At 42.5% G+C, this 12,965-nt stretch overlaps 1 long non-coding RNA gene across 3 annotated transcripts in view; it reads left to right on the top strand.

Annotated features, from left to right (window-relative positions):
• Positions 1-12,965, top strand: part of LOC137097377 (uncharacterized) — a 224,064-nt gene that overhangs the window by 34,563 nt on the left and 176,536 nt on the right. For all 3 annotated transcript variants that reach the window (XR_010910178.1, XR_010910175.1, XR_010910176.1), the window contains exon 2: positions 2,918-2,962. This is a non-coding gene — a long non-coding RNA (uncharacterized lncRNA). The remainder of the gene's footprint in view (positions 1-2,917; positions 2,963-12,965) is intronic.

Genomic DNA, 12,965 nt, shown 5'->3' with positions numbered 1-12,965 from the left:
GCCAAGTTTAGTCCAATTTCATGGCTGTTGGGGTTTCAGAATGCTCTTTGATTGCAGAGAACTATAAATCCCAGGCAGCTCCCAATCTCCAAGGTCAGTTTTCCCCAGAGCCCCCAGTATTCTCTTTGTGTTCATGGGTGTTCTCTGTGCCAAGTTTAGTGCAATTCCATGGCTGTTGGGGTTTCAGAATGCTCTTTGATTGCAGAGAACTATAAATCCCAGGCAGCTCCCAATCTCCAAGGTCTGTTTTCCCCAGACCCCCCAGTATTCTCTTTGTGTTCATGGGTGTTCTCTGTGCCAAGTTTAGTCCAATTTCATGGCTGTTGGGGTTTCAGAATGCTCTTTGATTGCAGAGAACTATAAATCCCAGGCAGCTCCCAATCTCCAAGGTCTGTTTTCCCCAGAGCCCCCAGTATTCTCTTTGTGTTCATGGGTGTTCTCTGTGCCAAGTTTAGTCCAATTTCATGGCTGTTGGGGTTTCAGAATGCTCTTTGATTGCAGGGAACTATAAATCCCAGGCAGCTCCCAATCTCCAAGGTCTGTTTTCCCCAGAGCCCCCAGTATTCTCTTTGTGTTCGTGGGTGTTCTCTGTGCCAAGTTTAGTGCAATTTCATGGCTGTTGGGGTTTCAGAATGCTCTCTGATTGCAGAGAACTATAAATCCCTGGCAGCTCCCAATCTCCAAGGTCTGTTTTCCCCAGAGCCCCCAGTATTCTCTTTGTGTTCATGGGTGTTCTCTGTGCCAAGTTTAGTGCAATTCCATGGCTGTTGGGGTTTCAGAATGCTCTTTGATTGCAGGGAACTATAAATCCCAGGCAGCTCCCAATCTCCAAGGTCTGTTTTCCCCAGAGCCCCCAGTATTCTCTTTGTGTTCATGGGTGTTCTCTGTGCCAAGTTTAGTCCAATTTCATGGCTGTTGGGGTTTCAGAATGCTCTTTGATTGCAGGGAACTATAAATCCCAGGCAGCTCCCAATCTCCAAGGTCTGTTTTCCCCAGAGCCCCCAGTATTCTCTTTGTGTTCGTGGGTGTTCTCTGTGCCAAGTTTAGTCCAATTTCATGGCTGTTGGGGTTTCAGAATGCTCTTTGATTGCAGAGTTCCCTTCCACACAGCTGAATGAAATCCCACATTGTCTGCTTTGAACTGGATTATCTGTGTCCACACAGTCAGATAATCCACTTCAGTGTGTATTTTATGCAGCTGTATGGAAGGTGCCCCAGATAACCCAGTCCCCTTCCACATGGCTGAATGAAATCCCACATTGTCTGCTTTGAACTGGATTATCTGTGTCCACACAGTCAGATAATCCACTTCAGTGGGTATTTTATGCAGCTGTATGGAAGGTGCCCCAGATAACCCAGGCCCCTTCCACACAGCTGAATGAAATCCCACATTGTCTGCTTTGAACTGGATTATCTGAGTCTACACAGCCAGATAATCCACTTCAGTGGGTATTTTATGCAGCTGTATGGAAGGTGCCCCAGATAACCCAGTCCCCTTCCACACAGCTGAATGAAATCCCACATTGTCTGCTTTGAACTGGATTATCTGAGTCTACACAGCCAGATAATCCACTTCAGTGGGTATTTTATGCAGCTGTATGGAAGGGGACCCAGATAACCCAGGCCCCTTCCACACAGCTCAAGTTTGGTCCAATTTAATTGTGATTGGATTTCAGAATGTTCTTTGATGGCCGGGGAACTAAACACCCCAACAAGTCCCAAATGCCAAGGTCTATTTTCCCCAAACTCCACCAGTCTTCAGATTTGGGCATACTGAGTATTTGTGCCAAGTTCTGTCCAGATCCATAGTAATTTGGGTTCACTGTGCTCTCTGGATGTAGGTGGACTATCTCTCCCATAATTCACTATCAATTGCCCCCAACCCCCTCCAGTATTTTCTATTGGCCATTAGGGTTCTATGTGCCAAGTTTGGTCCAGGTCTGTATTTGGGGGGGGGGGGGGGGGTTGTCTCTGTGGTCTCTGGAAGTCAGAGCTGTATTGGTTGAAGGTACTTCACATCCCATCATCCGTTGCCCACACTCCCCCAAACATATTGTTTTTGTGATTAATCACTATGCTTTAATTATGTTCAATTTGTAACAATGGAAATACATCCTTCATATCAGACATTTACATTACATTTCATAACAGTAGCAAAATTACTCTTATGAAGTAGCAACGAAAATGTGGTTGGGGGTCACCACAACATGAGGAATTTTATTTCGGGGTCACGGCATTAGAAAGGTTGAGAACCACTGCTCTATACGGTTGTGGCCTAGCTTACTTGTCCGAACGCATCCACCCGTACATCCCACCTCGTAATCTAAGATCATTTGGAGAGGCCCTGCTTTCGCTCCCGTCAACAGCACAAATGCGTCTGGCGGGGACGAGAGACAGGGCCTTCTCGGCTGTGGCCCCCCGCCTATGGAACACACTCCCAAATGAGGTAAGATCCGCTCCCTCCCTCCCTCCAGGCTTTTAGAAAAAAAATAAAATCATGGTTCTGGGACCAGGCCTTCGAACAGTTGATGTATGTAGCATTTTAGAGGGACATTGACTGGAACGGCGATTCGACTGACGAGACTGTTTCATTGTTTTAATACTTGTTGATGTATTGTTTTAATTGTGATTTATGTTTAATTGTGGTTTTACTATTGTAATTGTTTGTATTGGCATCGTATCGGTGCCCAACGTAAGGCATTGAATCTTGCCATTATTTATCTGCTAACCGCTTTGAGTCCCCCCCAGGGGTGAGAAAGGCGGTATATAAATACTATAAATAAATAAATAAATAAATATTACAGAAAACACATTAAAAATTAAAAATATCTGTCTGAAAGAGCAGAAGAACCTTATAGAATAAAGCATTTGGTCAATCCTAATCCAACACTAGGTACTTTATAATTGTCTCTTTCAGGACAGCACTCGCAGATCTGATGTCTGGATTCAAGACAACATCATGGTGAGCAGGATGCGTCTCTGATTTCTTCCTTTCTACTTGCTTGTGTGTGATTCGAATAACAGCAACTAAAATCTGTTCATCTACCTTGTGGGTAGATGAACAGAAAAGAGAAGGAAGTTTTGAGCGGAGAAGAAGAAACGGGACATGATTAAGGGACCAACAGGTCTGGAAATTGTAAAAAAAAACAAAAACGATCTAGGAGTATGGATCATGACTAAGAATGGACAATTATTAAAGAATAACTACGAAGTGGTGTGGAAAAAATACAAAAGGATTTACAAAAATGGAAATATCTGAAGATACCATTATTAGGTCGTATTTCTTTAGTTAAGATGAATATATTATTTATTTATTTATTTATTTCCTGCATTTATTAACCGCCATTCTCAGCCCTAGGGCGACTCATGGCGGTGTACAACATATATAAAAAACAGTTTACAATAAAGCACATCGAAAAAACAACATCTCACTAATACACACTACAATAATTACACTAAAAATGATCCGCTTCGTCTTATCGTAGAATCATAACCAAACTCGTAATCCATATTCCGTTCCAGTTGTCATTATCAGATGATGTATACTCAGTTAAATGCCTTCTCAAATAGCCATGTCTTTAGGCTCTTACGAAAAGACATAAGGGAGGGCGCGCCTGCCTGATGTCTACAGGGAGGGTGTTCCACAGCCAGGGGGCCACCACCGAGAAGGCCCTCTCTCTCGTCCCCGCCAGACGTGCCTGTGAAGCAGGCGGGATCGAGAGAAGGGCCTCCCCAGACGATCTCAAGGCCCTCGTGGGCTCATAGGCCGAGATGCAGTCCGAAAGGTATTTTGGGCTGGAACCGTTTAGGGCTTTGTAGGATAACACCAGCACCTTAAATTGGGCCCGGTAGCATATCGGCAGCCAGTGGAGCTGGAGCAACAAGGGCGTTGTATGCTCCCTGCGCCCCGCTCCTGTTAGTAGCATGGCTGCCGCGCGCTGGACTAGCTGAAGCTTCCGGGCCGTCTTCAAGGGCAGCCCCACGTAGAGAGCGTTGCAGTAGTCAAGGCGGGATGTGACCAGAGCGTGTACCACCGTGGCCAAGTCAGACTTCCCAAGGTACGAGCGCAGCTGGCGCACGAGCCTAAGCTGTGCAAATGCTCCCCTGGTCACCGCTGAAACCTGGGGATCCAGGCTCAACGATGAATCCAGGGTCACACCCAAGCTGCGAACCTGCGCCTTCAAGGGGAGTGCGACCCCATCCAGCACAGGCTGTAACCCTATACCCTGTTCGGCCTTGCGACTGACCAGGAGTACCTCTGTCTTGTCTGGATTTAATTTCAGTTTGTTCGCCCAAAATTACTACCAAAATTGGTGTTTCTCTTTCAAAATTTACCAGTGACTAAGAAGTCAAATAATTTTTATAAAATGGAAGAAAGAGATATTAAAATTTATCTGGGCTGGGAAAAGACCAAGAATAAAATACGATAATTTTATTGATAAGAAAACTAGAGGTGGCTTGGGGCTTCCTGATTTTAAAGCCTACCACGATGCATGAGCTTTGCTATGGATTAAGGACTGGATTCTACTGAATAAAGAAGACTTTTTAAATATAGAAAGGAATGACCTAAGAGTAGGCTGGCATGCCTACGTGTGGTATGAAAGAGAAATGAAGGAAAAGAATTTTGGAAATCACTTTGTCAGAGCGTCTCACAGGCACGTCTGGCGGGGACGAGAGAGAGGGCCTTCTCGGTGGTGGCCCCTCGGCTGTGGAACGCCCTCCCTATTGACATCAGACAGGCGCCCTCCCTCATGTCCTTCCGTAAGAGCCTGAAGACATGGCTATTTGAGAAGGCATTTAACTGAGTTTTAGAGTTTGCCTACATCCAGAGAGCACTGTGGACTCAATGATGGATCTGGATCAAACTTGGCACGAATATTCAAAATGCCCAAATGTGAACACTGGGGTGGTTCAGGGAAAATAGACCTTGACATTTGGGAGTTGCAGTTGCTGGGATTTATAGTTCACCTACTACCAAAGAGCATTCTGACGCCCACCAACAATAGAATTAGGCCAGACAGAAGTCCCATGACCAACAGAAACTATTGTCTGTGATGGTCTTTGGCGACCCCTCTGACACCCCCTCGTGACCCCTTCAGGGGTCCCGACCCCCAGGTTGAGAACCACTGCAATAGACATTTATTTTTCAAGGAATATTTTTTTAATAATAAAAGGACACTAACCAAGATGATGGAATGGAAGTCAATTTTCTTTTTTACTTTTTCTTTTTTGTATTTTTCATTATTTTTCATTTTTGTCATTTTTCATTTTTTATTTCTAATTTTCATTACTTTTTTTTCCTCTTTTTTTCTCTTTTCCTCACTTTCTATATTGCTATTGTTCCCAGACTTTCATTGTATTATGGAAAATCTAATAAAATTCTTTTATATATATATATATATATATATATAAGTATACCAATAAACAAAAACTGAACACAAATACCGAGAAGCGCAAGATGAGATAAGGACAGAGACGAAAGGCAGGGCAACGATGAGGCAGAGACTGAGGGCAGAGGGAGGCAAGAGAAAGCACTGAAGAGGCTGAGAGGCAGAAACAGTTCAGTTGCCTGGGGAGTCATGGCAACATCAGAAGGAGGAAGAGGAGAAGAAGGGAGGGGGAGGCATTGTGACATCAGAGGGGAAGGGGGTCTTTTGGGTGGGTATGCGGGTTTTCACTATTTCAATAAAATGCTCGTATTCCTCAGGGATTGGTGGACCGATGTGATCATGTCATCTAACATGTCTGAGAATTTAGTCCAATCTGGTGATCATGTCATCTAACATGTCTGAGAATTTAGTCCAATTTAGTCCAAAGTTAGAATGGTGCCTTGGATCTCCTCTAGTGTAACAGGATGGAGAAGAAAAGTAAAAGAGTGGAGTCTGTCTTCATAATGGTGCTTTGGGATGGATAGCTGAGCTAGAGGCAGGAAGAGGTGATCCTGTGTGATGGAGGTACATAAATTCTCCATCTTCTTTAAAGATGGAAGCTGTAACTGATGCCCTAATAGCTGTTAGGAATATCGCACAATGTGTTACTCACTGATGAGGATTCACTTCCCTTTATTTTTCTTTAGTTTTAATACACACTGCCATCAAATACAGAACATTTCAATAGGCTACCTCCTAATATGTGTAGCTTGTATGTGACACTCAGAGACTTTTGTTTGGTATAAACAAAGAAAGATGTTTATTTACTTATTTAGAATAGGCACCAAAGTTTATGGTTGTAGTAATATTGGTACAGAGCATTGAGGCTTCAGAAGTACTTCAGAGCTTGAATGGCAGGTTCCAGTCAAAAACTTTAAATACCAATACCAAGTCTCCAATACCAAGTCCCAGAAGCACTTTATTAGAATTAAGATTGCCGGACACTACGCACTGCACTTGCCCTATAATCCTTACATATCACCTGTCACATCAGCAATTTTTGATCCTGTACCCTTTACTCTGGCCCGGCCTAGTTTTATCCTGTTTGATGTATTGTTTATTGCTTGTGGTTTTGTTGTTTTAATACTGCTTTAAATGTTTTATTTTGCTTTAGGTGTATTGTTATGTTGTGTATTGAGGCCTTGTTGTAAGCCACATCGAATCCTTCGGGAGATGCTAGCAGGATACAAATAAAGTTTAATAATAATAATAATAATACCCAAGAAACTTTGAGCCTTCCATAAAACAGTTCCTTAACTACAAACAGCCCAATCACCAGGGTCTGGTAAAAACAACAGTTCTTCCTCGAAGTAATTATTTAAAAATATGACACAAGCTGAGCTTCCACTTTTAACCCAAACCCTCCTTATTCCTACATTTTCAAAATGCAAACTACTAACTGACTTAAAATTGTTTTTTTCCCTCCTGGCCTTCTCTTAGTTTCACCCACTTTCTTCCTCCAAGGCTATTGACCAATCAGGTGGCGCCACATACCCTAAAGGCTGCCTGCTGGCTCTGCTCCCTCAGCTCTGAGCTAAGAAAATGGCTGCTTGGCTTTTGGCCTTTAAGGAACCAAACTACAGCCCTGCACAGTAGGCCAGTAGGTTACAGAAGCCCACACAAAGAAGATGATTCTACATGCAAAGAACACAATTTCCCCCATTTTCCCCAACTCTTTCTGATGTAGTCCAAAGACACTGCCATAGGTGCCTGTCTTGATGGGCCCTCAGGCAGGAGGAGATTAATTCATTATTGAACAGAAGGGTTGGATGCCAGGCCATAGTCACTTAGGAAGAATCTTGTCTTTCTTTTTTACTTTTATTTTTCAATAGTAATATTTATTGGACTTCCAGATTTTGTACCATGTCACAGTACAGCAACAAATCGCAATCCACAATCTTGCTTTGTCCCATCCACCCTCCCTCCAATCTTCAAGACACAGAGGTTTACACAATACTTCCATGTAATTACCTCTAATGAATTATCCTCTACTCTATTTTTCATAATATTAATGTTAATCTTGAATTCCCCTAATTATTTATCCAAAATTTCACTGAAGGCGGTTCTACACAGAAACTATAATGCAGGTTAAAGCTTGATACGGAAGAGAAGCAATTCCTAGAGAAAACCCTCAAGCCAGCATAAAGTCAGCTAGGAAGAAAAGAAAGCAATGAATTATCCACATTTTCTCTTAGTGTTTCATGAATCCAGAAGGGTGTAGTGGGCACAGAGAAGACAAGCAGCTCAGATTGCCGTTTTAGCCTCTCTGCAGAACCCGTCCCAACATTTCAGCTGGTCAGGCCCTAAGAGTCCATTAGCTCCATAAATGATCAAAAAGGTAGAATGAAGATTGGGGACCTCCTTAATTTGGGGAAGGTTTTCATTTTCACTTCTCAAAATAAATCAAACTTATGAAGGAGCTCTTGAAATAAAAACCTTTTCTGTGTTGTCACAAATGACTGCCTCTTAGCTTGTGGAGAAGAAAATCAATCTATGGATGTAAAAATATTTTTATTAATATTTGTGGGATACTTCAAGGAAGACGAAGAGGAAATACTCAGGATTATAAAGGCTTTAATCTAGATGAGAATAATGAAGAAAGAACCTCACAAGACCTCACAACCTCTGAGGATGCTTGCCATAGATGCAGGCAAAACGTCAGGAGAGAATGCTTCTAGCACATGGCCATATAGCCCAAAAAACCCAAAACAACCCAAAGAAAGAACCATCAGGAAAAACAGCCTTCATTACGAGGAATAAGCCATTATAATATTTTTTTTCATTTTTTATGCACCCGCATTCTTTGGCAGAGGAGGCTAAAGTCCTTGTGAAATGACATCTCCCAAAAACTATGCTATCGGTGAACTACAATTTCCAAAATTGTGCGTCAATCCTCGTCGAACCCCACCAGTTGTTGGCAATAGGGAACCTTCTCAAGCCTCCTGTCTGTATATAATATGTGGTTTTATGCACTGAGGTGTATATGTGTTGTTTGGCATGCAGTCTTTTCCTAACTGTATGTTCTTGACGTTGTGCAAGGAGCTCCAGACCATGTGACCAGGTCAGGGACTGCCTAGAACACAGTTTGAAAGTTGACAGTTCAGGAGTGACCATTGAAGTTGACAGTTGAAAACAGTTATAGAAGAGAGTTGTACAGAGCTGTATCGTGTTAAAGAGACTGATAAAGACTGAAAGTTAAAGACACAAATCAGAATGTTTTAAAGTTTAAACTCACAAGAAATGTGCCTGTATATTTAAGTGCATGAAGTATGTTTAGCCTGAAGAAGAGAAGGCTGAGAGGAGACATGATAGCCATGTATACATACATGAGAAGAAGTCATAGGGAAGAGGGAGCAAGTTTGTTTTCTGCTGCCCTGGAGACTAGGATGTGGAACAATGGCCTCAAACTACAAGAAAGGAGATTCCATCTGAACATTAGGAAGACTGTGAGAGCTGTTCAACAGTGGAACTCTCTGCCCCGGAGTGTGGTGGAGGCTCCTTCTTTGGAAGCTTTTAAACAGAGGCTGAACGGCTATCTGTTGGGGATGCTTTGAATGCAATTTTCCTGATTCTTGGCAGGGGGTTGGACTGGATGGCCCATGAGGTCTTTTCCAAGTCTATGATTCTAAGTTGTGAATAAAACAAGCTATTTTAAAGAAATCTAACTTGAATTTTGTCTTCTGAGAGCATGAAATAGGTACAAGACATTTACGGGAGATTAGATATATTTTGAGTATTATATAATACTTCTGAAGATCTGCCATATATATATGCTTTGTGTATTGGGATATTCTCTATTCCTAATTGTTAAGGTAAAGGTAAAGGTGACATTAAGTCCAGTCATGTCTGACTCTGGGGTGTTTTTTGAGTTTGGTTCGGGGGGGGGGGCTGAGTCTGAGTGAAAGAGGGTCTACCCTTTTGTATCGTTACCCCAATACCCCCATACATAAGGGATATATTGAGAATGGTGATCAGATCATGATATGAATAAACATAACAGTTTAAATAATGTACCAGTAAGGCCTTCTCGCGGACCACCATAAGGATTTCGGGGGGGGGGGGGGCTGAAGCCCCACAAGCCCCCCCCCCTCCCGGCTACATGCCTGGCACTATGTGTCACTCAACTGTAGAGGATTCTGTCCCCTTTATTTTTCTTAAAGTTTAATACACGCTGCCTAACTGACTTAAAATTGTTCCTTTTTCTCCTGGCCTTGTCTTAGTTTCACCCACTTTCTTCCTCCAGGGCTATTGACCAATCAGGTGGCGCCACATACCCTAAAGGCTGCCTGCTGGCTCTGCTCCCTCAGCTCTGAGCTAAGAAAATGGCTGCTTGGCTTTTGGCCTTTAAGGAACCAAACTACAGCCCTGCACAGTAGGCCAGTAGGTTACAGAAGCCCACACAAAGAAGATGATTCTACATGCAAAGAACACAATTTCCCCCTTTTTCCCCAATTCTTTCTGATGTATTCCAAAGACACTGCCATAGGTGCCTGTCTTGATGGGCCCTCAGGCAGGAGGAGATTAATTCATTACTGAACAGAAGGGTTGGATGCCAGGCCATAGTCACTTAGGAAGAATCTTGTCTTTCTCTTTTACTTTTATTTTTCAATAGTAATATTTATTGGACTTCCAGATTTTGTATCATGTCACAGTACAGCAACAAATCGCAATCCACAATCTTGCTTTGTCCCATCCACCCTCCCTCCAATCTTCAAGACACAGAGGTTTACACAATACCTCCATGTAATTACCTCTAATGAATTATCCTCTACTCTATTTTTCATAATATTAATGTTAATCTTGAATTCCCCTAATTATTTATCCAAAATTTCACTGAAGGCGGTTCTACAAGAAAGGAGATTCCATCTGAACATTAGGAAGACTGTGAGAGCTGTTCAACAGTGGAACTCTCTGCCCCGGAGTATGGTGGAGGCTCCTTCTTTGGAAGCTTTTAAACAGAGGCTGAACGGCTATCTGTGGGAGATGCTTTGAATGCAGTTTTCCTGTTTCTTGGCAGGGGGTTGGACTGGATGGCCCATGAGGTCTCTTCCAAGTCTATGATTCTAAGTTGTGAATAAAACAAGCTATTTTAAAGAAATCTAACTTGAATTTTGTCTTCTGAGAGCATTAAATAGGTACAAGACATTTATGGGAGATTAGATATATTTTAAGTATTATATAATACTTCTGCAGATCTACTATATATATATATATATATATATGCTTTGTGTATTGGCATATTCTCTGTTCCTAATTGTTAAGGTAAAGGTAAAGGTGACATTAAGTCCAGTCATGTTTGACTCTGGGGTGTAGTGCTCATCTCCATTTCTAAACTGAAGAGCCAGCATTGTCCGTAGACACCTCCAAGGTCATGTGGTCGGCATGACTGCATGGAGCGCCGTTCATTGTTAATTGTTAAGAGTCACTAGGAAATCAGTCCAAGAGTTCAAAACCATTTGCCAAGCATAAACCATGTGGACACCATTTCTTTTCTTAAAAGATTGAAAGGTTGTGGTTTTCCCAATTGGTCCTAATGCAATAGGTTATGATCCTAACAACTCATAATCCTCCACTTGGTGATGTGACCAGTGATTATCCAATATCAGGATTCACAGTTGGCCAAATTGGGTCTGTGTGTCAAGTTTGGTCCAGATCTGTCAGTGGCTGGGTTCAGTGCTCTCTGGATGCGGTTGAATTACAACTCCCCAAAATCAAGGTCAATCCCCTCTCCCCAAAAAAACCCCTCTAATATTTTCTGTTGGTCATGTGGGTTCTGTGTGCCAAATCTGGTCCTGATCCATAATCGGTGGGAGTCACGGTCATCTCTGGAAGTGGGAACCACAGACATTGTCACATACATACATAGATGCATACATTCACTTTTATTATATTTAACGTAATATTTAGAAAGTTAGAATGGTGCCTTGGATCTCCTCTAGTGTAACAGGATTGAGAAGAAAGTTAAAAGAGTGGTGTCTGTCTTAAGAACGGTGCTTTGGGATGGATAGCTGAGCTAGAGGCAGGAAGAGGTGACCGTGTGTGATGGGGGTAAATAAATTCTCCATCTTCTTTAAAGATGGAAGCCGTAACAGTTACCCTAATAGCTGTTAGGAATAGCGCACTATGCAGGCTCATAGCCAGGATTTTGTTTTGTTTTTTTGGGGGGGGGGGGCTGAGTTTGGTTCGGGGGGGCTGAGTCTGAGTGAAAGAGGGTCTACCCTTTTGTATCGTTACCCCAATACCCCCATACATAAGGGATATATTGAGAATGGTGATCAGATCATGATATGAATAAACATAACAGTTTAAATCATGTACCAGTAAGGCCTTCTCGCGGACCACCATGAGAATTTCGGGGGGCGGGGGGGGGGGGGGGGGCTGAAGCCCCACAAGCCCCCCCCCCCCGGCTACATGCCTGGCACTATGTGTCACTCAACTGTAGAGGATTCTGTCCCCTTTATTTTTCTTAAAGTTTAATACACGCTGCCTAATTGACTTAAAATTGTTCCTTTTTCTCCTGGCCTTGTCTTAGTTTCACCCACTTTCTTCCTCCAAGGCTATTGACCAATCAGGTGGCGCCACATACCCTAAAGGCTGCCTGCTGGCTCTGCTCCCTCAGCTCTGAGCTAAGAAAATGGCTGCTTGGCTTTTGGCCTTTAAGGAACCAAACTACAGCCCTGCACAGTAGGCCAGTAGGTTACAGAAGCCCACACAAAGAAGATGACTCTACATGCAAAGAACACAATTTCCCCCATTCTCCCCAACTCTTTCTGATGTAGTCCAAAGACACTGCCATAGGTGCCTGTCTTGATGGGCCCTCAGGCAGGAGGAGATTAATTCATTACTGAACAGAAGGGTTGGATGCCAGGCCATAGTCACTTAGGAAGAAACTTGTCTTTCTCTTTTACTTTTATTTTTCAATAGTAATATTTATTGGACTTCCAGATTTTGTACCATGTCACAGTACAGCAACAAATCGCAATCCACAATCTTGCTTTGTCCCATCCACCCTCCCTCCAATCTTCAAGACACAGAGGTTTACACAATACTTCCATGTAATTACCTCTAATGAATTATCCTCTACTCTATTTTTCATAATATTAATGTTAATCTTGAATTCCCCTAATTATTTATCCAAAATTTCACTGACGGCGGTTCTACAAGAAAGGAGATTCCATCTGAACATTAGGAAGACTGTGAGAGCTGTTCAACAGTGGAACTCTCTGCCCCGGAGTATGGTGGAGGCTCCTTCTTTGGAAGCTTTTAAACAGAGGCTGAACGGCTATCTGTGGGAGATGCTTTGAATGCAGTTTTCCTGTTTCTTGGCAGGGGGTTGGACTGGATGGCCCATGAGGTCTCTTCCAAGTCTATGATTCTAAGTTGTGAATAAAACAAGCTATTTTAAAGAAATCTAACTTGAATTTTGTCTTCTGAGAGCATTAAATAGGTACAAGACATTTATGGGAGATTAGATATATTTTAAGTATTATATAATACTTCTGCAGATCTACTATATATATATATATATATATATGC

Source organism: Anolis sagrei, chromosome 6, assembly GCF_037176765.1.
Source record: "Anolis sagrei isolate rAnoSag1 chromosome 6, rAnoSag1.mat, whole genome shotgun sequence".
In the NCBI taxonomy this organism is placed as follows: domain Eukaryota; kingdom Metazoa; phylum Chordata; class Lepidosauria; order Squamata; family Dactyloidae; genus Anolis; species Anolis sagrei.
Note: the sequence above shows the minus strand (reverse complement) of the source record. Positions and strands in the feature narration are given on the sequence as shown.